We start from the raw sequence: 27,767 nt of genomic DNA, 5'->3' as shown, positions 1-27,767 counted from the left end.
AATAAATAATAAAAAATATATAAAATATGTACAATATTAAAATACTCTAAACCCAACCCTAAATCCTAATAAAAAATTTAGCTTTTTAATCAATAAGCTAAACTACCAGGCATTGCCAAAATTTGCCACCAAAGTGCAAAATTCAGTGAATAAAAATAAAATAAAATAAAATAAAATAAAGTTTCAAACCCGACCTCCATCGCCAACAGCCAGTTTTCTTCTCTGTTGATGTTCTGCAGCCTTATAATCCACCACTTCACAAAATAGGGTCGGGTCAAGCACACAATTCTCACTCCCATAAACGGCTGCTTGTACACTAGCCATTAGTTTGGCTACTTTCCTTCTGAAAATCATTGAGTTTTAGTTGCAGCTTCTCTTAAGATATCATCACTCACTCCCTTGATTTCAATCTGCTGCTGCTGCTTTTTTAAATTATTTCTGAAGCACACCAGGTTTTCTCGATCCAGCCTGAGCTATGTACTTGTCTAGGTACAGATTTAGCAGTTTGAAACGTTCATCTTCCCTAGGCAAAGGGAATTCCAATACTTCATCAATACAGTCGGCCATAGCTGAATCAAGATCACCAGGATAGTTTGTAGCAAGAGCAAGGACCATATCCTTGGATTGGTCACGAGTGCGAAAAAGAAGCGCATTCAGTGAGCTTCTCTGAGCTTCACTCATGTAGGTTTTGTTCCGTCTGGAAAAAGAGTTCGGCCAACAAAATCAATATTCAAAACTGAACATTATACAAAATCAATGGATCCAATAACGTTTTCATCCTTTACTTTGGCGTACAACAATTATAGTTGAGGAAATTCTGTATTTTTTTTATTTTTATTTTTGTAATTGTTAACATAGAAAACTCTTCCAGGTAAACAATCATGAAGGAAAATTGTCGAGATCAGCATAAAGAAATTACCCTTAAGGAATTTATTTTTTATCACACAAAATATATTGGCAAGTTATATGCAAACTGAAACTCCTTGAGAGATTGCAATTAGAGGAGAAACTACATATCAACAAGTTTGTTGATGCAACAGCCTGTGGTCTCAGGGGAGCAACATCTCCTCCCATCATTAAAGCACAATCTAACCCCTGAAAAGAAATGAACAAAAAGAACATCAAATTTCAAACACTAATCGTGAACAATTTTAATGGTGCATTGAAGCAAATGAAACAAAAATCAGGAATTCTCCCAGAGATTTAAAAACTTTCCCTATTTCATTTCCATAATTGTAGACAGAGTCATAATCAACAATTGACCTTTTTTAGAACTTGCATAATTGTCCATACAATTATATGTACACCCGCATTCCATACAATTAAAGTTACAGCTATTTTTGACGAAATATTAAAATCGAGAAAATGACAGCATGCGACTATTAACTTCTTCACCAAGGTTCGCTTCATGGGCTCTTCCTTCTGCTTTAGCCATCGCTCTCACTCTGAATGTTTCACATTCAATCTAGCTTTTTCCCTCTGTGTTAGTCGCCACTGTGCTTGAATCTGTTCTTCTGTAGCTCGTCAAGCTTGCTCCCTTCTGATTGTTGATTCCTCTAGCAGTTTTACTAGCTCTTGATTCATTGCTCATTGGTATTCATTTTCTGCTTACAATAGCATAAAACATTGATTTTATTTTCCATAAAATGTTAACACAGCATAACTATTTCATGATTGCAAAAGCGTCAATAATACATGCCTGCATCCTCTTCCTTGCTAATTCATCCTCATAATGAGCCATCTGTGACTTTGTTTGGGCTTGATGCTGTGTTAGCTTCACTACAGGAAAATAGGGCTTTTGCGGCGTTTTTTGTGGCGTTTGAACAAAAAACGCGGCAAATATTTTACATTAGCGGCGGTTGCAATAAAACGCCGCAAAAAACAGAGCAATAGGGGCGTTTTTGATCAAAACGCCGCTAAAAACTGGGAAATAGCGGCGTTTTTGGCCCAAACGCCGCTAAAAACTGAACAATAGCGGCGCTTTTGGAAAAACGCCGCTATAGGTCGGGGTTTTAGCGGCGCTTCTTTAAAAACGCTGCTATAGGTAGAGGTTTTAGCGGCGTTTTTGCAAAAACGCTGCTATAGGTAGAGGTTTTAGCGGCGCTTTTGGAAAAACGCCGCTATAGGTATAGGTTGTAGCGGCGCTTTTGGAAAAACGCCGCAAAAAAGTAATTTATTTTATGGGTTATGGTTTAGTGTTTAGGGCCTAGAGTTTAGGATTTGAGATTTGGAGTTTGGAATTTAGAGGTAAATATGGTAAACTACTTAACTTGTGTATTTTGAATTTTTTATAATATAAATCTAAATAAGATAAATATAAATTATTATTTTAAATAATAGGTACATATATATGTTTTAGGGGTTATGCTATTAGGGATTAGAGGTTATGATTAATGATAAAAAATTAATTTATTTTAGAGTTTTGGTAAGCATTAAGATTCTATTTGAATTACTTTTGTCCTTGTTATATATATATATATATATATATATATATATAAACTTGTAATATATATTAAGTTTATAATATATATTTAGGGTGTAAGTTTAGGTTAAGGGTTTAAGGAAATGATACTATTAGCTAGCTAGAAATTAACTGAAGAACATTTGGATTTTACTAAGATTCAAGCTATTTTGTATATACTCATATTATTTAATATAAGAATATAAACATATATACATGTGTGTTTTAATTTGTACTACACTAACATTGGCCACACGAATTCCAAAAAATATGTCTATATATGAATATTATGGTTTAGGTTAACAGTTTTTAAAGTACACTTTATAGTTTGGGCTTTATGGTCTAGGAGTTATGGTTGGTTTAGAGGTTACCGAATGGTTTTGGGGTTTAACGTTTGGGGTTAGGGGTTGTGTTTGTGGTCCAAGGTTTAGGGTTTAGAGTCTGAAGTTTAGGGTTTTAAATTTATAGTATAATTTTGGATTTAAATGTATATAAGATAAATATATATAAATTATTATTTTAAAAAATATATAAATATATATATATGAAAAGTGGTTTAGTGTGCAATTGTGTACATGAACTGTCATTTGATCTAGATCTTGTAAAATATTTAATTAATTTTGATATAATAAATAGCATCATGTTTTTATTTAATTAATTTATATGCATACATAATATGTATTTTAAAATGTGTATTAAATCAAAATAAAATTTTAACTATAGTTAGGGTTTAATTAGAGTGTAAGTTTATATTTTGAGGTGAAAAGTTTAAGGTATATTATTATTGAAGACTGAACCAATATTTAGAATTTTATGATATTCTTGCAAATTTGTACTAAACCTAATATATTGAAGATTGAAATATATATTTTGTACATCACAGAACATTATTTAGATATAATTTAAAAGAAATTCTAAATATATATAGTTTAAAATTTTGATCAATTTTTATATTCACGTATTAGCGGCGTTTATACATAAAACGCCACAAAATATAGGAAATAGCGGCGTTTTTTAGAAAACGCCACAAAACTTCAATATACATTAGAGTAAAACGGCATCGTTTCTTATGAATAGTAGCGGCTTTAGCGGCATTTTTAATATAAACGCCACAACTCGTATTAGAACGGCGTCGTTTTGTAGTGTAGATAAAAGGGCGTTAGTGGCGCTTTACTGAAAACGCCGCAAAAGGGCTCATTAGCGGCGCGTTTCTGAAAACGCCACAAAATTTCCTTATTTGAAACGGCGTCGTTTTTTCTCTCCTGTTGTTTAAGCCCTTTACCCGAAATCAGTTTCGATTTTTGCTAAGTAATTTTCCCCCATTTCATCTCTTCCTTCCTTAAATCCCTAAAACAGAAAACCCCTCTTTCTTTTTCCCCAAATCATCCCCTAATTCCCCAAACCCGAAATCCCCAACATTTTTCCCAAGTCCCCTTTTTTTCCCTTAATCTGTTCCCCCATCCCCGAAATCCCTTAATCTGTTTTAGCCCAATGATCATCAACTGAAAAACATACAAGAAGAAAGCCCTATCGATTCATTTTATCAAAAAATCAAGGTTAGTTGATTCGTACAAAGTTCAATTTCAATGTTATGAAAAAGTAGCAAAGCACTTCTCTCTCACTCGATTTCGTCGAACGAACCGAAGAGCCAACTCTTCATACATCAACTATTCACCGATCGATCCCAAACTTTCTGGTAACTGCTAAGCCATATCGCTTTTTTCTTTCACTTTATTCGTTGGGTCCTTGAAGCTTCAACAGTAATTATTTTCTTTCCTTAAAATATCGTCAATGAAGAACTGGCGGTAAGGTCAGCCTATTGAATTCGAAAATATTACTTAAACCAAAAGTCACCTTATAGAACACTGAATTTAGTTCAACTATGGTTTAAACCAATTAATCTAATCCTTCAATTTTTGCGTGTTAAAGCAACTCAACTTTCGTACTTGGTGAGCAATGTTTTGTTTTGTTTTATTTTCCTTGTGTGCTTTTGTTTGTTTGTTTTTTCATGTATTACTTGCCTTTTTTTTTTTTGTTTGAAATGGGTTTGATCTGGATTGTTATACCCTTGTTTTAAGTAAACCCAATACCGGGTCTGGTGTATCTAGTGCTGCTTTTAACTTAACCACCACAATTATTGGTGCTGGAATCATGCCTTTAGTTGCTACTATGAAGGTTCTAGGGCTTGTTTTAGGGAATTTTTTGGATAAACCTGGTTGGGATTTTGTCTGAAATTAGTGTCGAGATGTTGATTAGGTTTGCAGTTTCTTGTAAAGCTAGATCTTATGGGGAAGTTGTGCAAATTGCAATGGGGAGAATTGCTAGGGTTTTGTCTGAGATTTGCATAATTGTCAACAATGCAGGTGTCCTGATAGTTTATTTGATTATTATGGGTGATGTTATGTCTAGTTCGGTTCGTCATATTGGGGTTTTCGATAAGTGGTTAGGACATGTTTTTTGGGATCATAGGAAGTTATTGGTTTTGGTTGTTATGGTTGTTTTTCTTGCTCCACTTTGCGGGTTAGATAGGATTGATTCATTGAGCATGACTTCGGTTGCTTCAGTAGCTCTCGCTGTTGTTTTCGTTGTGGTTTGCTTTGCTGTTGCATTCATTAAGCTTATTGAGGGGAAGATAGAGGCTCCAAGGATGAGCCCAGATTTTACGTTCCCTGATTAAGCTTATTGGATCTACTATGATCCCAAATATATGGACAGCTTTTAAATTTACTGGAGCAACAATAGCTGTTTCCTTAGGTTTTACGTTCCCTGCTCTAATTGCATTGAGGATAAGTCAGCAAGAAGAGAGCATGAGCTTGAGCGGAGTAGAAAAATTTTTGTTGTGGTTAATGTTAATACTGGCTGTGATAGTTAGCATTGCTGGGATAATAGGAAATATTTATACCAAATTGCAATGATAATATGTATACAATGTAACTTACTGTCTTTTAATGGTATTGAGCTTGGTCCTATTTCTCCTCACAATGGTCTTCATTAGGGTGACTGTTACTTACTGTCTTTCCCTAGAATTTTAACTATGATTTTTAGTGGAAAATCCGGCAACTTCGGTTATTCCAACAAAACCAGCCCTTTGTCCCTTATTTGTCTCTCTTTATATTTTTCTCTGTTTTTTACTTAATTCAATTTTTAATTTTCGTTCTCATGATACCATTGTTGACGTAGCTTTATTTTTAGTAATTCTTGTAGCTTCTATTTTTTTTTTATCATTTTATTTGTTTATTCCCACCTGTTATTAGCAAATATAATTAATATTATACCAATCATTAAATATTGTTTATTTTTAGAACTCATTTGATTGTTTTGTCGACCAGAAACAGACTTCTGTTCTTCAAATGCAATGAGTAGGGAAGTCTCTCGACATTATTAGAGATCAATCCCAAGCATCTCCAAATAAACCCTGAAGAAAATATTTCCAATTCAATCAAGGTAAACATTGTCTTCCCTAACATTTATGTTTCTTTCAACATGTTTTTCCTTTTATGTTTTTTATGTTTATGATGAAAGATTCAACATCTCTAGAAACTGAATCATACATTTTTTCTGCTAGGATTAGCAATCTAGTATGAATCATGTAGAAGCTTACTTATCTTTTATTTGCAAGTAACAGATTTAGGTAATGAAAGATGTATGCCTGTGTGTTTGTGTCTCTATATATGTATGTATTTGGTACTAGATGAAAGCTTTACTCCAGTTTTGAAATATAGACCAGGTTTTGCATACATTGATCATTTTCTGGCTCTTTTCCTTCGAATACATGGTTCTCTTTAAATTAAATGCTCAGGTACTTTCTGCATATTCTGTGATTCTTATTAGATAAGTTATAAATCAACAGTTATGTTAGTTTTGATCAAGGCCTCTGTAAACATAAAGTTGGTATTCTGGTTAGGAGAAGTTAATGTTTATGAGTTTTGTGGAGTATGATTCTGCACATGCAAAGTTGGTTTGTTTAAAGCTGTGCATTTTCATGTTTACATACTATTGGTGATTCCATTTTTGTTTTTTAGATGTTCTTTTGGTCTGTTTTCATGTTTCTATCCAACTTCTATGTTTACTGTGCAGTTTTGCCATATTTTGCTAAGGTGTATAGCTTCATTGGCAGTGTCTTTGATCCTGGTTCAAGTGGGCACTTGCAAAACTGATATAGGTAGAGTTTATATTTTTTCTTAAACTGAAATATATTTGGTGCTACTCTTATAATCTTACATCTGTTCTAGGTACTATCGAGCAACTGAATTAATATTTGGTGCAACTAAATACACCACAACCATTGGCATTTGTTCTAGGTAAGTACAAGTTTCGTTGCTAAAATTTTTCCTTATTTCTATGCATTTTCACTTTAAATTACTTAACAAATATTACTTTTTTGACTCCAGCCTCTGTTTGCTGGTGAGAGTGGAGTAGACCAGGTGCGTTTTATTAAGGTAGGCTTTATTTCAAAATTCTAATCAATAATAGTTTTATCATGATGATTTTGGAAAAATTAATATTTTGGGGTTGCGATTTTGTAAAGATTTAATTGCTAGTTCTGTTTGGAGTAGAACTATTTTGTTTCCAAATTAATTTTAAATATTTGGTTCAACTTAATTATTTGGTTCAACTTAATTATTATTTGATTCAACTTAAGTATGAAGAGGTATGAATTAATTTTATTACCGTGTAGCTTGCTTGTCCATTAAAATTACAACAATAGCTGACCTTCTCTCCAACCTTATTTTAAATATTTTAAAGATTCAAAGTATATAGGCTGGAAACCTGACGGGTTGCCTTATATCGAGCTGCAAGATATAATGGATCCTCCCTAGGTGTAACAACGCCACGTATGATGAATCTTCAAAAATTCAAAAAAGACTTGAAAAAAGTTCTGTCGAGCTCATTTACTATTGAATATTTATATAACCTTAATTTATTTCCAATTTACTTATAAAAATTAAACTACGATTCTTTTTTGATATTATTATATTCAAATTACTATTTTTTATATTAATAATGTTTTATTTTAATATTTAATATTTTTAAATTTCTTTAAAAGTTATAACTACTTTTTATCAAAATTACAACAATAGCTGACATTCTCTCCAACCTTATTTTAAATATTTTAAAGATTCAAAGTATATAAATTTGGAAACTTGACGGGTTGCCTTATATCGAGTGCAAGATATAATGGATCCTCCTAGGTGTAACAACGCCACGTATGATGAATCTTAAAAATTCAAAAAGACTTGAAAAAGTTCTATCGAGCTCATTTACTATTGAATATTTATATAACCTTAATTTATTTCCAATTTACTTATAAAAATTAAACTACGATTCTTTTTGATATTATTATATTCAAATTACTATTTTATATTAATAATGTTTTATTTTAATATTTAATTTTTAAATTTCTTTAAAAGTTATAACTACTTTTTATCAAAATTACAACAATAGTGACATTCTCTCCAACCTTATTTTAAATATTTTAAAGATTCAAAGTATATAGGTTTGGAAACTTTGACGGGTTGCCTTATATCGAGTGCAAGATATAATAGATCCTCCTAGGTGTAACAACACCACGTATGATGAATCTTCAAAATTCAAATGTTTCAATTTAATATGTCCCATCTAATATACAAATATTTAATAAAATATTTTATATAGTTTTAACTTAAATTTAAATTATTATTGAAATATTCTCGTCTGCTTTATCACAAATATTATTCTCCATTTTATTACAAATATTATCGTCCGTTTTACCATTTAAGTTAAACTTTTATTCAAGCTAAATCATAGCTTTTAAGCTAAATACGGATGTCCACACAAAGATTTAATATGTACTTAAGAAAAGATGACTTGTAAAACATAAATTAAATTAAGTGTGGACTATTTTAACTGCACATGTGATTTGTCAAATAAAAGCGAACGACATGTATATTATTTAATTAAAATAGTTTTTATAAATATTATTTAATTAAATATTATTTAATCCCACTACTTACTTGTAGATACTTGATATTTGATATGTATTATCCATGTGATTTTCCACATCGTGAAATAAAAAACTTACATAATATTTAAATATATTTGATATCATAATTTACATAACTTATATAACATATATAACTTACATAACTTATATAACATACATAACTTACATAACTTATATAACATACATAACTTATATAACTTATATAACTTAGATAAATATATAACTTACATAACTTACATAATGCTTAAATATATTTTATATCATAATTTACATAACTTACATAACTTATATAACTTAGATAAATATATAATTTACATAAATATATATCATATCATAAATTACATAACTTACATAATACTTAAATATATATCATATCATACATAACTAGTTTACGAAATTTACTTAACTTACATAATACATAAATCTATAGTCCAAAATCCTCGCAACTTGCCTAAACTAGTTTATACCCATTAGAGACTTGATATTTAGTATAATGATATGATTTAAATCAATTGAGAACATTTAAGTAACGTAATATGTTGTCAACTTTAGATTTCAAGAACTACAAAATGGATAGGAGTTGGATGAAATTGTCAAGGGTAAGCAATGCCTATCAAAATGGAGTGCAAACTTTTCTAAATTTTGCATTTCAAAATGCAAGCCAAGAGAATATGATTCTTTGCCCATGTAAGAAGTGTGGCAACATCTCGGCATTTTCGTGAAGTTGTCTCGAACATCTAATTGTTGATGGCTTTATTCGGGGTATAAAAAATGGATTTTCCATGGAGAGTGTACATCTAGTAGAACTTCTTCAACGATTAATCCGACTTATCCTGATACTGATTACCATCAGTATGTTAGATAAGATGACATGGAAGATATGTTGCGGGATGCATTTAATATGCGTAGTCATGGTGAGCAATCGTTTCCACCTGACTTTATTATATCTGAGGATTGTAATATTGGTGGAAATATTTTTTGCGAAACGGGAACAAGTGCACCTAATGAGGAGCCAAATGAAGAAGCGGCTAAGTTCTACAATTTACTTAATGAAATGAATGAAGAACTTTACAAGGGATCAAAATATTCGAAATTGTCCTTTTGCATTCGTCTATTTCATTTAAAATGTTTGGGAGGGTGGACCGGAAACTCTTTTACAATGCTGCTAGAGTTTCTAAGAGAGATGTTTCCGTTTGCAAAAATTCCCCAGTCTTGTCAAGACATGAAGAGACTAATAAAAGATTTAGGCCTTGGGTACGATAAAATTCATAGTTGCCCAAATGACTGCATGTTGTACTGGGGTGATAAAAAAAACCAACAATCTTGTCATGTTTGCGGTAAGTCTCGTTGGATGAATAGTAATACAGAAGATGTGAATACGGATGAAGGTGGGGCACAGTTAAGAAAGAAGCCAGTCAAGGTCTTGCGATATTTTCCCCTGATACCAAGACTTCAAAGGCTTTTCATGTCCTCAAAGACAGCCGAATCTATGACGTGGCATAATGATCAACGGACTGATGATGGATTATTAAGACATCCTGCGGATTCTTTAGCTTGGAAATCATTTGACAGTAAATTTCCAAGCTTTGCAAGCGATCCTCGGAATGTGAGGCTTGGGCTAGCAGCTGATGGCTTTAATCCATTTAAAATCATGAGTACTTCGTACAGTACTTGGCCTGTAGTGCTTGTTCCTTACAATTTGCCTCCATGGATTTGCATGAAGCAATCTTCATTTATTTTATCAATGATTATCCCAAGAGAGAAAGGTCCCGGAAATGATATTGACATCTATTTGCAGCCACTTATTGAAGAGTTAAAACAATTATGGTCGGGTGTTGAGACATATGATGTATTAAGAAAGGAGAACTTTAATTTACGTGCAGCTTTATTGTGGACAATTAATGATTTCCTGGCTTATGCTAATTTATCAGGTTGGAGTACTAAAGGACGTTATGCCTGTCCTTGTTGTGCTGCGCAAACTTGTTCGAAGTGGTTGTATAAGGGGAAGAAGTTCTCTTACATGGGCCATCGTCGGTGGTTAGATGAAAATCATAAATTTAGATTTCAGAGGACTCTATTTGACGGTACTAAAGAGTTCAGAGGAGCTCCTGAGCAGACCGTTGGATCTGAAATCTTGTTTATGTTAAAAGATATCAACTTTAGTTACGGGAAGATGAATCAACCACCTATCACGCAAACAATGAGAAGATCGAGGGATGAATCTGATGATGAATCTGACGAAGATGATGATCCTAATGAGGCGGAGTTGTGGAAGAAAAGGAGTATTTTTTTTTAGTTGCCTTATTGGGAGCACAACATTTTACGCCACAATCTTGATGTCATGCATATTGAGAAGAATGTCTGCGAGAACATAATTGGGACAATTTTAAATGTCGATGGAAAATCAAAAGACAATCTTCAGAGCCGACTTGATTTAGTTGACATGAGAATCCGGCGTGATCTTCATCCTCAAGTACTTCCGAATGGGAAATATCGGTTGCCGCCTTCTATTTTTTCAATGTCAAAGAAAGAGAAAGAAGTTTTCTGCATGGTGTTGAAGGATATAAAGGTCCCAGATGCGTATGCGTCAAATATATCTCGATGTGTGAGTTTCAAAGATAGAAGATTATATTCATTAAAATCACATGATTACCACATCTTGATGCAAGATTTACTCCCAATTGCTTTACTATGTCAGTATGTCAAAAAATGTAACGTCCTGTATAATTGAACTATCTAATATAATGAAAGCTATCTGTGGCAAAGTTTTGAATGTCGAAGAACTTGAGAAAGTACAGTATCGAGCGGCTTTGACTTTATGCAATTTAGAGAAGATCTTTCCACCTTCCTTCTTCACTATTATGGTGCACTTGGTAATCCATCTCCCTCACGAAGCAATCCTTGGTGGACCGGTTTTTTATCAATGGATGTATCCTATAGAAAGGTGCTAATTTATTTCTCAAGTATTCAACCCTAAACCTCTATACATTTAGTTACAGCTTTTGATAAATATTGTATATCGTGTTTAGGTTCCTAAGCAAATTGAAGTCATATTGTCGTAATAAGCGTTATCCAGAAGGATCAATTGCTGAAAGCTACTTGGCAGAAGAGTGCATGACCTTCTGTTCTAGATATTTAGAAGATGCTGAAACACGATTGAATAGACCAAGTAGAAATGCTGGGCTCAATGATAATGACTTGGCCGAAACTTATTTATTTCAAAGTTATGGAGAACCAATCGGCAAAGTTGAAATTGTAGAATTAGATTATATATCGTGGATACAGGCACATCGATATGTACTTTTTAACCACGATTCAATTGAACCGTTGCGCAAGTAAGTTATAAAATTGTCTTACATATTCGTCGTTTTGATTTGTTTATCTTCTAACCAATTAAACGAACTTGTTTTTAATATAGTGAGTACAAACAAATTTTGAGATCTCGTGCACGCTCTCGAAGATTACAACATCGAGAGATTAATAAGTTATTCACAGAATCTTTTCATGAATGGTTAAGTCAAATGGTATGTAACTAAAGTTAATAAGTTACATATAATCGCGAAATTTAGTTAATCAAATAAGAATGTTTTTACATAATACATTTTTAATTATTTAATTTACTTTCGATTCAATAGGTTTGGAGTGGGAAGGACGTCAATGACGGTTAATTGGCTTTCCCAAGGTCCCAACAGTAATAAAAGATATAGTGCCTTCCTCATTAATGGATCTGATTTCATACAAAGTATCGCGAGAGAATGAGGAGAACTCAAAATTGTGGAGTTGTTGTTAATTCTTCAATTACAAGTTATGCTAGTGCTAGGGATAGTAATCCGGTTGAGGGTAATGTGGAGTATTACGGACTTATTACCGACATTATTGAGTTGGATTACTATGGCGGATGGAAAGTTATCTTATTTGATGTGATTGGGCGATGTTAATATCGCTCGAGGAATTAAAAAGATCAATTTGGTTTTACAATGGTGAATTTCTCTCGCTTGATTCACATGGACAACAATTGATGGACGAACCATATGTATTTTCCTCTCAAGTGAAACAAGTTTTTATTCGAAAGATCCAACGATGAGGGTTGGTATGTTGTACTCGGAACACCCCTAGAGACTTGTTTGACATGGGTAATGGAAGTAGAGATGACATCGTCGAAAGATCGAAAACATTACCTTTTCCGAACAAAACTTAGATGAAAATATCCTAGTACTAATACACAACATCAATGGGTTCGACATGATGTGGATGAAGATATTTATGAATAATGATGTAGTAAGATTTTACAATTTTTAATTATATGTAATATTATAATTTTAATCTTTGTCATGTTATATAATTTAACTATTTTATATGTACTACTATTGTTGTAATTTGTTACTAAAACTTTAATTATTTTATGTGTATTGCAGGAAAAATACGTAGAAGAAGAGTACGAGATTTAAGTATTGTCCAGAATACTCCAAATTCGGAAGAAAGAAATAGTGAACAAAGAGACAGTTGTTGGATCTTCGAATGTGCCGGAGACACTTGATGAGCTGAAGAATTTCAAAGTAATATTATGTTCATTTTACATGTGTTGACTTTTATTATTGAATTATTTGTCAATTTTACTATAATAATAGTATATCATTTTTCAAATTTGAAAGTGGTGGGACGCCTTGAGTTCGAGGGCGACGCTACTTAGAGATTTATACGACTTAGATCCCGTCGAACGTGTTAAAGTAAGTAGAAATACTCATGGTCACTGTTGGATCTGAAGCTCGACTTTTAGCGAGGCTATTTGGGCATTTTAGCACGAAATGCAAATATGTTGCCCATCAACTACTTAATCATGGCATCACATGCCCGATAGTAACAAAAACCAGCTCTCGCTAATATTAAGGTAACAAAATGTGAATGCAATTTATAATACTTTGGTTTAAGTTTCATTTATATTTACATTCTAAACTTATGTTTTTTTAGGAGAGATTTGCTTTAGAAGTCTCCGATGATTAAATCAAGAAGGCATTAGGTAAAAGATGGAGAGACAATAAAAGCACTTTAAAGAAACAATATTTTAAGAAAGACATAAGCCTCGAGGAAAAACTGAGAAATGTTCCGCCAGGAATGCTGAGGTATCAATGGGAAGATGCGGTTAGATTTTGGAATTCAAAGAAAAGAGAGGTATTGCGTATTTCCAAACTCTTATATATAGTGTTTACTATATACGTAATAATAATTTTATTATGTAGGACCGTGAGCGTGTTGGAACAAGCAGCAGGCAAAAACAAAAATTCACGCACACGGTAGGGTTGAGAAGTTTTGCTTCTGTAGCTGAGGTCGAGGTATTATGAATTTATTAATTCTTTCAAATATTAATAACTTTCTGTTATTAAATAATATTCTTACTACTATATTGTAGGAAGTCAAATCCGGACAAAAAGTTGGACGCCTTCAGCTTTTTGAGATTACGCATAGGAAGAAAGATGGATCTCCTATGACATCCAAGTGGAGAAATTATGGTATATTCACTTAATAATATTTGATTTATTTCAAATATTTATAATCTTTAATTATAATTGTTTAATTCAATTCATCATTAGTAGTTTTAAAAATGTTAAGTTATGTTGCATTTCTTTTTATTATATATTTCGTTTCTAACTCTTTAATTGATTTTTAGGAGAAACTAAAGGAGAAGAAGGCGAATATGAAGCGATTGCTTCGAGTGATAGTTCTGTTAATCTTGAGAACATTGATAATGTAATTATCACCAAGTTTTGGGTCCCGAAGGTATGGTCGGGTTCGATTTCAAGGATCCGTGTTACCTCGACCCAATATTTTGGATCCGGCTCCCAAGAATACATGCCTTCCAAAGTCGAGCTCAAGTCAAGTTCGAGGTTAAGAGACCGGATAGCTCGGATGCAAGCGAACACGGTTGATGCATATGTTTCAACAATCGCAAAAGCCGCCGTCTTAGACATTAGTTTTCTTATTGTAAGAATGTTTTTAAGTTTTGTCACGTTTAACATTATTGTAAAAATATTTTAAATTATACTTTATTATTAATTATATCATATATCATTTAGAATTAATATTTTTGGTTGTATTTTTTATGTTAAATTTGTTGTTTTTGGCTGCATTTTATATGATATTTGTTGTATTTGGTTGGATTTTAATGCAGGAAGGGCTGTATATTGGTGAAAAAAAATACCACAAATCTGCCAAATTTAGCGGCGTTTGTAAAAAAAGCGCCGCTAAAAGCCTTGACGTTTAGCGGCGCTTTTCCCACAAGCGCCGCTAAAAGCCTTGACCTTTAGCGGCGCTTTACCCAAAAACGCCGCTAAAGCCTTGACCTTTAGCGCTTTACCAAAAACGCCGCTAAAAAGCCTAGACCTTTAGCGGCGCTTTTCCCAAAAACGCCAAAAAAGCCTAGACCTTTAGCGCGCTTTTCCAAAAATGCCGCTAAAAGCCTGACCTTTAGCGGCGTTTTTTCAATAAACGCCACAAATTTTGTATGTTACATATAGCAAATTTTTTGCGGTGTTTTAGAAAGCACCGCTAAAAGTTTTAGTGGCGCTAGAAGCGCCGCTAAAGGCTAAAAAAAGCGCCGCTAAAAGTCTATTTTCCTGTAGTGCTTCTTCTGTTCATCATATATTACCCTTTGTCTCTCCTGCCCAGCAATCAAGTAGGTGTTCAAGAATTAAGAAAATAACATCACCATAATAAACAGTTCCATATGCAACATAACATTCAGAAGGAAGATTAGAAATAAATGGGAAAAGCACACAATAAGGCTAATAATGTCACTATCCCCAACCTTATAAATACAATCGAGTAAATTGGCCTTGATGTTATTAAGGAACAATTTGCAATTTCAAACTTAATCTCTAAACCAACATCTATATTAATTAATTAACCGTCAAGGTACAAACATAAGGAGAGGATTCCAGAAGAGATCTTACAGTTTCAGCTTGGGCTTGCATTGCCTTAAACTTTGCAGCTCTTGCAGCGACCTCAGCCTGCCTTGTCTCTTCTTGCTTCTTCATAAGTTCAAAAGCCTACAACAACAAGAAGCAATTAGCATCACAAAATGAATAACCAAATAGGAAACGTATAACTCAACCCTCCTCTAAAACAAGCGAAAATGTTGAAATTGGCTTGCATACCGCATTTACACCACATAAAGTATGGAGAAGCAGATCAAGCCGCACTTACAGCACATGAAGTATGCATGCAGCTGCTGAAGCACATTACTGCTATTGTATTTCATTTTATTTTGGTTAACTTAAATATTGCTTTGTAATTTAGTCAGATTTGAACTAATATTGCTTTGTAATTTAGTCAGATTTGAACTAAGTTGATATTGTTTGATGTAATTAGGTACTGATGAATTGATAAATCAGTACATCTATGTGTGCAAGTAATGTTTTCATAAGTTCCAATATCACTTAGTGATAGAAGGTAATGTTAGGTGACAATATGTTTTGATTTGACCAACTAAATGTCTGGTATATGTATTGGTTTTGTGCCTTCATTTAATGTTAATGAAATCATTTTGAGAATTTCATCCAAAAAACTCTCTTTTTTTCTTGTTTTCCTTCTTGCTTTCCAAGTCCGATTTTGTTTATTTTCTCTAGCAAACTTACAGCATTGTTACTCAAGTTTCAAAGTAACATTCATTCATCTTTGTCCAAATCCCTACAATTGGTATCTAGAGCTCATTTCTTAATGGACCGATTATTTTTCATTCCCTAAAACCATGTTTTCCTCAAGTTTTTCACCAGCTGCACCACCAGTCTTCAATGGAGAGGGCTACCACATATGGGTGGTCAAAATGAAGACCTACCTGCAGGCATTCGATTCATGGGAGGTTGTCAACTGAGATGTTGAACCAGCACCTGTAAGAGCCAAACCAACAGTGGCTCAGATAAGGTAGCATGCAGATAAAAGAACCAAAAGACACAAAGTCGTGTCTTGCATTCAAAATAGTGTGTCTAATGTGATCTTCACAAGGATCATGGCCTGTGAATCACTAAAGTAGGCCTGGGATAAGCTGAAAGAGGAGTTTCAAGGGACTAAAAGAAAAAGGCAGCAATAGCTACTGAATTTGAGAAGGGATTTTGAAAAATTGAAGATGAAGGAGGAAGAAACAGTAAAGCAATACTCAGACAGAATCATGGCTGTGGTAAACAATATTAGACTACTTGGAGAACAGTTCAGTGAAGTAAGAATTGTGGAGAAGGTGATCTCAACCTTACCTGAAAGGTATAAGGCAAAGATATCATCTCTTGAAGACTCGAGAGAGCTGACTAGCCTCCCATTGATAGAGTTGATCAATACTCTTTTTGCTCAAGAGCAAAAGAGAGCCAATAGACTAGAGGAGCATCAAGAAGGTGCCTTCCAAGCCAAAAGCAGACCAGCCTTGAGCTCCTCTGCATAAAAAGGGAAGAAAACCTAGAAAGACAAGCCTAGAGCAGATGGTGTAAGAAGATATCCAACCTGCCCACGCTGTAGAAGGCTAAGTCATATGGGTGAAGTATGTTGGTTTAGGCCTGATGTGTAGTGCAAATTTTGAAAAAAGATAGGTCATGCTAAGAAAGTCTACAGAAACAAAGGCAAGTAGAGACAAAAACAACCTCAGCAGCCAAGAGCTGAAGCTCAAGTGACAGAGGAAGGCAGTAACCAAGAAGAGCAAATCCTTGTAGTTTCTTGCTCAGCTACTAAAGAAAAGGCCACAAAGGGATGGTTGATAGACGGTGGTTGCACAAACCACATGACTCATGATGCTACCATCTTCAAGTCAATTGATAGAAGCATCAAAGCAAAAGTGAAGGTTGGAAATGGACACTTCATCAAAGCTGAAGGCAAAGGAGATATGTTGATTGACACTCCTACAGGTACTAAACTTATTTCAAATGTCCTGTTGGTGCCTGAAATTGATAGAAACCTTCTCAGTATAGCTCAGTTGCTAGAAAAAGGCTATCCTGTAGTGTTCAAAGGCAAGGATTGCTTAATCAGTGATCCAAGTGGATCCAAACTCATGTCAATGACCATGGCTGACAAAAGCTTTGTTGTTGATTGGAACAAAGGTTATATAACATCTACACAGCTGTTTCAAATGAATCCAAGCTGTGGCACAAAAAGCCTGGCCATGCTAACTACAAGTCAATGGCTCAGCTAACCAAAGATGACCTGGTTGAAAACTTTTCTGATTCAGTTGAGAAAGAAGAGGTCTGTGAAGTTTGCCAACTAAGAAAGCAAGCCAGACTTCCATTTTCTTCAAACAAATCCTAGAAAGCCTCTGAAAGATTGTAGCTAGTCCACGCTGATGTGTGTGGCCTTATGAAGACACTATCTTTGAATGGCAGTAGATATTTCATCTTATTCATTGCTAATTACTGAAGGCATTGTTAGGTTTACTTCATCTAGCATAAGTATGAGTGGCCTCAGTGTTTTGGAAGTTCAAGGCTGCAACAGAAACAAAATCAGGATGCAAACTCAAGACTCTAAGGTCTGATAATGGAACCGAGTACACCTCAGCTCAGTTTCAATCCTTTTGTGATGAGGCAGGCATCAAGCACCAGCTCACCAACACCTACACACCTCAACAGAATAGTGTAAGTGAAAGAAAGAACAGAAGCCTGATGGATATGGCCAGATGTTTATTGTTTGAGAAGAATTTGCCCAAAATATTGTGGGCTGAGGCAGTTAACACTGCTGTATACCTCCAAAACAGGCTCCCAAACAAGGCTTTGGCTCAGAAAACTCTATTCGAGACCTAGTTTGGGTTCAGACCATCACTAGCTCACCTAAGAGTCTTTGGATGCACTTGCTATGCTCATGTTCCAGCAGTAAAAAAAGACAAGCTAACCAAGAAGGCTCAACCTGGTGTCTTGGTGGGCTATAGTACTATGAAGAAGGGCTACAGAATCCTAGATCCTTTATGCAACAAAGTGCTTGTGAGTAGAGATGTATTCTTTGATGAGAATTCAAGCTGGAATTAGGACAAGAATGAGCCAGAATGTGTTGTTGAAAACCTAGTGACAGACTAGTTTGAAGGTGTTCAAGATGAGCCTGAATTAGACATAAATGATGAACCAGTCAGAGGCACTAGACCATTGGCTGAGATTTATGAAAGAGCTCAAGTGGCTGTAGTTGAATCAAGATGCTTTGAAGAGGCTGAAGCTCAAAAGGCTAGAAACAGGCAATGGCTGATGAAATCAGAATGATTGAAAAGAATCAGACCTGGAAGCTAGTTGAGAGACCAAAAAATAGAAATGTCATTAGGGTGAAATAGGTGTTTCGAGCCAAGCACAATGCTGATGAAAGCTTGAACAAACTGAAAGAAAGGCTGGTTGTAAAAGAGTTCAGCCAAAAGTATGGCATTGACTACTTTGAGACCTTTGCACCAGTAGCTAGGCTTGACACCATAAGGCTGCTAGTTGCCTTAGCAGCATAAATGCAATGGAAAATTCATCAGCTTGATGCAAAATCAGCATTTCTCAATGGTTTTCTTGATGAGGAGATCTATGTTGAGCAGCCTGAAGGTTTCAAAGTTATTGGTGAAGAGGACAAGGTGTACAAACTGAAGAAAGCCTTGTATGGCTTAAAACAAGCACCAAGAGATTGGTATAGCAAGATCGATGGCTATCTAGCTAGCCTTGGATTTGAAAGAAGCATTAGTGAACCTACCTTGTATGTGAAGAAGCAAGGTAGTGAAACTCAACTGATAGTGTCTCTATATGTTGATGACATGCTAGTAACTGGAGGAAATCATGAAATGCTGGCTGATTTTAAAGCCAAGATGGAACAGGTGTTCGAGATGTCAGATTTGGGGTGTAACGCCCCAAATTTCTATAGTTTCGGCTTTTGTGATTGTTGGGCATAGAAGTATCTGAACTCTTGTTTTGTGATATTTTGGTTTAAAAGATTATTGGGTAGGTGGTTATGTGCTCTGGGTGTGTTTGGGAGGTCCCAGGTTCAAGGTTTAACTTGGGCAAAATTTTGAGTTTTATTGGGAAAAAGCCTGACTTTAGGTCAGTGGGCTTTTAAGGAATTGTTGGTAAAAACTTAACAGAATGGGCTTGCTAGTCTAGTGGTTAAGTGGAGTGTCAGTTGCTTAAGGTTTGTTTTTTTTTTTTTTTGTAAAGAGGGGAAAATGAAATTTTTGACAAAATATTGACTTATATAATGGCCCCGTACGACTCCGTTTTGGGGATTGATTTCAGAGGCCAAAAGGACGTCGTTTTGGCCTCTGACCCGAAACCCGGTCCATAACCGCTTAAGATCCGCTTGTTTTCTAATGGAAGGGCTAATTGCACTTTTAGCCCTTCTGCTTTTTTATAGTTTTATAATTAAATCTTTCGTATTTTTAATTTTTCCCAAAAATTTTGTTTTTGTTTCATTTCGGTCCCTCTTGGTGCTGTGCGTTTTGGGAGGATGGGATATTGCCCATTTTGGTCCTCCCTCATTATCTGTGCGCCCAAACCGGTCCTATTCTTTGTTTTTTATTCCAAATTGGCCCTGAACTTTCATTTTAGGTTCAATTTAATCCCTTTTTTTTGTTATTTTCAATATTTTAATTAAATTAGCCAATTTAATCTATTATTATTACTTATTATTTCACTATTATTGTCTAGTATATTATCATTATCACTATTATTACTTTACTATTGTAACTTAATGTATTATTATTATTATTATTATTATTATTATTATTATTATTATTATTATTATTATTATTATTATGTTATTACCATTACTATTATTATTATTATTCTTACTATTGTTATTATTAGCCTATTTATTATTCTTATTAGTAAATTATTATTTCCTATTTTTATATATTATTGTTATTAACATATATTATTATCATTAATGTATTGTTATTCTCTATTATTATTATTACTATCTTTTTATGTTTATTTTATTAATATTATTATTATAATCTTATTTTATTACTATTATAATTTTTTAAGTTATTGTTACTATTATTCTTTTACCATTTAATACATTATTACTATTTTTGTTATTATTATTATTATTATTATTATTATTATTACTAAAGTATTATTACTATCATTATTTATTACATTTTCTTTTGTTTTTGTATTTACTTATACGTTATTATTTTTATATCAACTAATCATATATATATATATATATATATTTACCACACTTATCTTATTTATATATCATTACTCTTATTACTATCATTTCATCATTTGTTTTATTTATATCTTTGTAAATAATTTCAAACTTTAGATTATTTATTATTTGTATTATTACTATTCATTATTACCATTATTATTACTATTATTTTTACTTTTATTACTATTACTATATTGTTTTTATTGTTATTTTCTATTACTATTATCGTTATTATTAATACTAATATTAATATTTTTATTATTACTGTTATTATTATCATTAGTATTATTATTTTTGCTACTATTATTATTATTATCGTTTTCATTATCATTGTCATTTCTATTTTGCCATGTTTTATATTTTTATTTTCTTATGTATTTGATAGTTTCATTTTCCTTATGCGTTTGTTTTACATTTTTTTATCACTGGCATTGCCTTTATTTCAGCTTTTTATAATTGCTCATATTATTGTTATCGACACTGCCGCTCCTATTATTATGTTATTATATGTATTAGTACCATAATTTGTTTTTATATGTCACTATAAATCACGTCATATTTTTTACTCGATACATTAAAATAACTCTTTCATAAAAGCAATATTCCATATTTGGAAATTCGAGGTAATCGTGCCCTAAGAAATTCGAGGTAATCGTGCCCTAACTTACTGGGTTTCAGTTTTTCTTATTTAACCTAAATTACAGAATATTCTTTTAAATCGTAATACGGGTTTTCGAATAAAAGTCCTTATTTTCAGAGATACGAGGTGTTCTGTCCTACCTCACTGGATATGACATCTTGTTACCTTCGAAATAAGATTTTTTGTAAATAAAGGCAATGTTCGGTATTTGAAAGTTCGAAAGTTTGATTTTCCTCGTTTACCCCAAATAATCGAATATCCTTTCAAAAAGGTTAAAATACAAAAATTTTAAATAAAAGGCAAGCTCACTCTCAAAATTTCGAGATGTCGTATCCTAACTTACTGGATATGACATTTTATTACTCAAAGATGAGAAGGTCTTTAACATTCGAGTTTTCTACAAAAAGAAAGATCGTTTTTTTGAAGTCTTTCAAGTTTTTTAACTTTCGACACTAAGACACTAATTAATCAACTGGGTACCAATTTTTGGGCGTATCGAGGGTGCTATCCTTCCTCATGTGTAACCGACTCCCGAACTCATTTTTTGATTTTCGTAGACCAAAAATTATCTTTTTAATAAATCCTAAATTTTATTAAAATGATTAATTTGAGGTGACCCGATCACACCTCATCAAAAAGGATTGGTGGCGACTCCTCTGTTCGTCTTCATTTTCAAAATGTGAAGTCGATCCCCATTTCCAAAAAAATGGCTTCGACAAGAACAATATGCATCTACGAGTGGTTCTGCAGGTTCTTTATGAGAAACAGCTATATGGGAAGTTCAGTAAGTTTGAATTCTAGCTTCGAGAAGTAACCTTTTTGGGACATGCGGTGTCTGCTGGGGGATTCGTGTTGATTCATAAGATTGAGGCTGCGTTGGATTGGAAACAGCCAAAGAGAGTGTCGGAGATTCGCAGTTTTCTAGGACTAGCAGGATATTACCGACGATTCGTAGAGGGGTTCTCGTTGATAGCAGCGCTGTTGACTAATTTGCTGCATAAGAAAGTCCCCTTCATTTAGATTGACGCTCAGTAGGAGAGCTTTGAGAAGCTCAAGACGGTTCTTACTCGAGCTTCAGTTTTGATACAACCTGAGTCTGGCAAGGATTTCGTGGTCTACAGTGATGCGTCACATGCGGGTTTGGGTTGCGTCTTAATGCAGGATGGTAAAGTGGTGGCGTATGCATCTCGTCAGCTCAAGACTCACGAGGCTAATTATCTGACGTATGATTTAGAGTTGGCAGCGATGGTTTTTGCTCTTAAGATCTAGAGGCATTACTTGTACAGTGAGAAGTATATCATTTACACTTATCACAAGAGCCTCAAATATCTCCTAAATCAGAAGGAGTTAAATCTTAGACAATGTCGCTGGGTGGAGCTACTTAAGGATTATGACTGTGTTATCGAGTGCTATCTAGGTAAAGCCAATGTGGTGGCAGATGCGTTGAGCTGTAGGGTTCGGACCGATTTATGGGCGATGTTCGCTGGACTGAGTCTTTATAACGATGGGAGTCTTCTGGCTGAGTTGCAGGTTAGACTGTCATGGTTGAATCGGATTAAGGATAAGCAGTTAGGAGATAAGTCTCTTGAGTTGCGATATCGTCAGGTTGAGGCTGGAACTACTACTGATTTTAGGACTGATAGTGATGGGGTATTGCATTTCTGAGATAGGATCTGTGTACCTAATGATGAGGATTTGAGGCTGTCGATTCTGCGGGAAGTGCATAGTAGTCCTTACGCTATGCATCTTGGTGGAAACAAGATGTATAAGGATCATCGAGAGTTGTACTGGTAGCCGGGTTGAAACATGAGGTGACAAACTTTGTTGCTCATTATTTGACGTGTCAACTGGTTAAAGTAAAGCATCAGTTACCTTCAGGTTTGCTACACCCAATAAAGATACCGATGTGGAAATAGGAGCGAGTAACAATGGACTTCGTTAGTGGGTTACCTTTGACACCCACTAAGAAGGATTCTGTTTGGGTCGTCGTGGATCGATTGACCAAGTCTGCACATTTCATTCCGATTAGGACAGACTTTTCCTTGTAAAAGCTAGCTAAGCTCTACATTTCCGAGATAGTGAGGTTGTATGGGTTCATGTTTCAATCATCTTCGATAGGGATCCTCATTTTACGTCTCGATTTTGGCAAAAACTTCATGAGGCTTTGGGTTCTCGTCTAGACTTCAGCACCACTTTTCATCCTCAGACAGATGGTCAGTCAGGGAGGGTGATCCAGGAGGGGTTGTGTCATGAATTTTTGTGGTAGTTGGGAGGAAAACTTTCCATTGGCAGAGTTCGCTTACAATAACAGCTATCAGTCTAGTATTCAGATGGCACCGTATGAGGCACTTTATGATCATAAGTGTCGCACTCCTTTGTACTGGACTGAGTTAGGTGAGCAACGTATTCTGTGTCCAGAGTTAGTATCAGAGACTGAGGATAAGGTCCAGTTGATTCGGGGTCGACTGAAAGCAGCTTCTGATAGACAGAAGTCCTATGCAAATTTAAAAAGGAAGGACATTGAGTATTCTGTGGGAGACATGGTTTTTCTTAAGTCTCGCCATGGAAAAAGGTTCTGAGGTTTGATTGTAAGTGCAAGCTGAATCCTAGATTTATTGGGTCGTACCGAATTCTGAAATGAGTAGGGCCAGTCGCATATCAGTTGGAGCTACCTCTAGAGTTCGATCGTATACATGACATATTTCACGTGTCGATTTTGAAACGCTATCGCTCTGATCCTACTCACATTGTGCCTGTGGAGGAGATTGGGATTAGACCAGATCTAATGTTCGAGGAGGAGTCGATTCAGAATCTTGATCGCGATATCAAGGTTCTACGTAGGAAATCTTTTCCTTTAGTGAAGGTGCTGTGGCAGAATTATAGCACGGAGGAGGCTACTTGGAAGCCAGAGGATTCGATGCGTCAACAGTATCCTCACCTTTTCTGATCAGGTAAAATTCGAGGACAAATTTTCTTTAAGGGGGTAGAGTTGTAACACCCCAAATTTTTATAGTTTCAGCTTTTGTGATTGTTGGGCATGGAAGTATCTGAACTCTTGTTTTGTGATATTTTGGCTTAAAAGATTGTTGGTTTAGGTGGTTATGTGCTCTAGGGTGTGTTTGGGAGGTCCCAGGTTCAAGGTTTAACTTGGACAAAATTTTGAGTTTTATTTGGAAAAAGCCTAACTTTAGGTCAGTGGACTTTTAAGGAATTGTTTGTAAAAACTTAACAGAATGGGCTTGCTAATCTAGTGGTTAAGTGGAGTGTCAGTTGCTCAAGGTCCTGAGTTCGAATCTCTGTAGTGGCTAAGGGATTATTTTTGTTGCAAGTTTCGGTTAAACGTTGGGCTTTCTTAAAATTCTGAGTAGAGGGTTTTAGGGAAAAGTCAGAGCTTCATGGGTAAAGTTCTTTTTCCTCTTTTCTGTCAAAAGTGTCTTCTGCCTTCTTCTCTTTTTCCCAAACCCTTACTATCAAAATTTCATTCTTTTTTTTCCCTTCTCTTTCATTTTTCTTCTCTTTCGAGAAGCTTAGGTGTATTGCTAGCGATTCCATCGATTCGATAAGTATGGCTTAAATATAGTTCCGTGATTTTCTTTGGAGATCGTTTAAGAAGGTTTTGGTTAATGTTTAGGGGATGTTCAAGGTTTTATAAATCTTTAATCGGGATTCTAAACAGCAAGGAATCACCATATTCGTTGAAGGTAAGTAGATCTCTCTTTCGGATTTTGTCCGTTCTTAAGGAAGTCGATTTAAGTGACTGATATTAGGCTTAGTATTGTTGATTTTAGGCTTTGGAGTACTCGTGGTTAGATTAACAGCGAAAACAAGCCAGGTGTGTACTCCGATTAAGCAAAAAATAAGTTTCGACAAAAGCCAAAAAGTGGCCTGTCGACGCCACACGGGCGTGTAGACTGCCCGTGTGATAGCATGCGTTGCGAGACACAGGCGTGTGACTGACGAGCCAGACTGTGCGCGCGCCACACGGGCACGACAGACACGGCCGTGTGAGGCTGGCGAGGCCATGTACGAAGCACAGGCTTGACCATTTGGGCCGTGTAGGCCACACGGGCATGTGGGACATACGGGTGAACCACACGAGAGTGTGGGATTCTGGGCCAGGCCGTTTGATCTACAGGGCAAAGCTATTTTGGGCCGTATGGGCCACACGGGCGTATGAGCCCAATTTTGATGAAATGTTCTGTAAGGTTGCACGGGTCGCCTAAGTTGACTGTGACCTGACTATAGGGGCGGTAAGCTTTACTTAGACCCCATACTCTGTTTGATTACTACATTGTATGCGAAAGTATGTTAGTACAAGCATGTATATCTGTCTGATTTTGTATATCTGTTCTAACATGACGTATGATCTGATAACTACATATAAGCATGCCATACTATTTATGAATTAATGATTTTTTAGCTTCCGCGTTAATGAAACGTTTTCACTTAATAATTGGAGTAGAGTTTTCACAACTTAAGTAAAGATAACAAACTGAATGATTTTTAACTTGATAAGGTTTTTCTAAAAGCACTGACATGTGACGCCGCCAAATTCGGCCATAGCGTCTAGGCCGAGTTTGGGGGTGTTACATGGGGCAAATGTCTTACTTCCTTAGTATAGAAGTGACTTAAACACAGCATGGAATCTCCCTAAGTCAGAAGGCTTTTGCCTCAAAAATTCTAAGCAAATTTTCCATACAAAATTGTAAGGCAATAAGGACACCTGTTGCCATTGGAGAGAAACTATCGAGCCAATGTGACTTTGAGAAGGTTAGTGAATCTGTCTATAGGAGCTTGGTAGGTTGTTTGCTATATCTAACTGCCACTAGACCAGACATCATGTTTGTTGTGACTCTGCTATCTAGATTCATGCATTGTTGCAATGAAAAGCACTTTCAAGCTGCCAAAAGAGTTCTCAAGTACATCAAAAGTACACTGAGCTATGGAATATTGTTTAGCAAAGCTAAAAGTATGAAATTAATTGGTTATGCTGATAGTGATTGGGCTGGATCAATAGATGACATGAAGAGTACATCAAGGTATGTTTTTACTCTAGGATCAGCCATCTTTTGCTGGAATTCAAGGAAGCAAAATGTTGTTGCTCAGTCAACTATTGAAGCAGAGTATGTGGCAGCTGCAGGAGCTATCAACCAACCCATTTGGCTAAGAAAAATCATGGCTGATTTGAATCTACACCAAAGGGAAGAAACAAAGATCAATTGTGACAACCAATATGTTATTGCAATTGCAAAGAATCCAGTGTTCTATGGGAGAACGAAACACTTCAAGATCAAATTTCACTTTGTTAGAGAGATGGAGCAAGCTTAAGAAGTGAAGTTGTTTCATTGCAGTTCTAAAGAATAACATGTTGATATCTTAACAAAGCCCCTTAGTGTGTCAAGATTCTTGCATTTGAGAGCTAAAATGGGAGTATGTAGTATGCAAGCCAAGGAGGAGTGTTGAAATTGGCCTGCATACTGCATTTACACCACATGAAGTATGAAGAAGCAGATCAAGCCGCACTTACAGCACATGAAGTACGCATATTACTGCTATTATATTTCATTTCATTTTGTTACCTTAAATATTTCTTTGTAATTTAGTCAGATTTGAACTAACTTGATATTGTTTTAATATAATTAGGTACTGATGGATTGATAAATCAATACATCTATGTGTGCAACCAATGTTTTCATAAGTTCCAATGTTACTTAATGATAGTAGGTAATGTTAGGTGACAATCTGTTTTGATTTGACCAGCTAAATGTCCAGTATATGTATTATCTTTGTGCTTTCATTCAATGTTAATGAAATCATTTTGAGAATTTCATCCAAAAAAATCTCTCTTTTCTTGTTTTCCTTCTTGCTCTCCAAGTCCAATTCTATTTATTTTCTCCAGCAAACTTACAGCATTGTTGCTCAAGTTTCAGAGTAACCTTCATTCATCTTTGTCCAAATCCTTACATAAAATAATATTTTTAAAAAAAGACATCCTGGTATGCAAATGTGAAGAAACCTTTTTAGCATTAGAGAAGCTATTGATTTCCCTCAAGGTATTGGCTCCTTTCTCCAAAGCCTGGGATCAAAGCCAGCCAAAGATGTCCTGGGATTATGATTTCTAACTCTAACACCGCTAGAAGCCTCATTATCAGCCGTAGCTGTCAGCGGCTATAATTGCAATTGTCCAGGAGAAGATGTTATGGACAAGATCGAGACACTAACCGACTTCTGCAAATGTTTTTCATTTTTTTTATTTTTGTGAGTTTAAATGACATTGTAAAACACTACCTTTCTTTACTTGTTTTAATTGCAATTATATAGAGTCTTTTATGGAGGAAAGGCTGAAACATTAAAATATTGCATTTAGAGTTTTTAATCCTTTACTGAAATGATTCGTTTTGGAAACACCTGGAGGGTTGATGCCAGGTTGTTTCTAAGACAATTACACACACTAAAAATAGAAACAAACTATGTAAAGGAGTTTATGAATTCATAATACAGTTTTTTGCTTTATCGTTTTTCCCCTTCTTTCTAAATTTTTCTTCCAT

The 27,767-nt window shown here is 34.8% G+C and overlaps 1 pseudogene; it reads right to left on the bottom strand.

Annotated features, from left to right (window-relative positions):
* On the bottom strand, positions 1-27,767 carry LOC108462770 (uncharacterized; annotated as a pseudogene).

Source organism: Gossypium arboreum, chromosome 13 (genome assembly GCF_025698485.1).
Source record: "Gossypium arboreum isolate Shixiya-1 chromosome 13, ASM2569848v2, whole genome shotgun sequence".
In the NCBI taxonomy this organism is placed as follows: Eukaryota; Viridiplantae; Streptophyta; class Magnoliopsida; order Malvales; family Malvaceae; genus Gossypium; species Gossypium arboreum.
The sequence above is the reverse complement of the archived record's forward strand: the minus strand, read 5'-3'. Positions and strand labels throughout refer to the sequence as shown.